Here is a 1,389-nt window from a genome sequence, read left to right on the forward strand (position 1 = left end):
AGTATTCTGTGAAATATAGCCTAAGAGACCCACACGGTGCACACACTGTCACCTTTACACACGTGGGACAAGGAGTCTCCGGAGATCACATAAGTAAAATTCACTTGACTAGCATAACGACATCTAGATTACAAGCATCATCATATGAATCTCAATCATGTAAGGCAGCTCATGAGATTATTGTATTGAAGCACATAGGAGAGAGATGAACCACATAGCTACCGGTACAGCCCCGAGCCTCGATGGAGAACTACTCCCTCCTCATGGGAGACAGCAGCGTTGATGAAGATGGCGGTGGTGTCGATGGAGAAGCCTTCCGGGGGCACTTCCCCATCCCGGCGGCGTGCCGGAACAGAGACTCCTGTCCCCCAGATCTTGGCTTCGCGATGGCGGCGGCTCTGGAAGGTTTCTCGTACCGTGGCTTTTTTCGTCTCGTGTTTTAGGTCTGGGACCTTTATATAGGCGAAGAGGCGGAGTCGGGAGGTCAACGAGGTGATGGCACCATAAGGCGGCGCGGCCAGGGCCTGGGCCGCGCCGGCCTATCATCTGGGGCCCCTGTGGCCCCCCTCTGGCGACTCTCGGGTGTTCTGGAAGCTTCGTGGAAAAATAGGATGCTGGGTCTTGATTTCGTCCGATTCCGAGAATATTTCGTTACTAGGATTTCTGAAACCAAAAACAGCAGAAAACAGGAACTGGCCTTTCGGCATCTCGTCAATAGGTTAGTTCCAGAAAACGCATAAATATGACATAAAATGTGCATATAACATGTAGATATCATCAATAATGTGGCATGGAACATAAGAAATTATCGATACGTCGGAGACGTATCAGCATCCCCAAGCTTAGTTTCGCTCGTCCCGAGCGGTGTAAACGATAAACAAAGATAATTTCTGGAGTGACATGCCATCATAAACTTGATCATATTGTAAACATACGTAATGAATGCAGTGATCAAAACAATGGTAATGACATGAGTAAACAACTGAATCATAAAGCAATGACTTTTCATGAATAGCACTTTCAAGACAGGCATCAATAAGTCTTGCATAAGAGTTAACTCATAAAGCAATAATTTAAAGTAAAGACATTGAAGCAACACAATGGAAGATTAAGTTTCAGCGGTTGCTTTCAACTTGTAACATGTATATCTCATGGATAATTGTCAATGCAAAGCAATATAACAAGTGCAATAAGCAAGTATGTAAGAATCAATGCACAGTTCACACAAGTGTTTGCTTCTTGGGATGGAGAGAAATAGGTGAACTGACTCAACATAAAAGTAAAAGAATGGTCCTTCAAAGAGGAAAGCATCGATTGCTATATTTGTGCTAGAGCTTTGATTTTGAAAACATAAAGAGAGCATAAAAGTAAAATTTTGAGAAGTGTTTG

The sequence above is a fragment of the Lolium rigidum genome, chromosome 6 (genome assembly GCF_022539505.1).
Source record: "Lolium rigidum isolate FL_2022 chromosome 6, APGP_CSIRO_Lrig_0.1, whole genome shotgun sequence".
NCBI lineage: Eukaryota > Viridiplantae > Streptophyta > Magnoliopsida > Poales > Poaceae > Lolium > Lolium rigidum.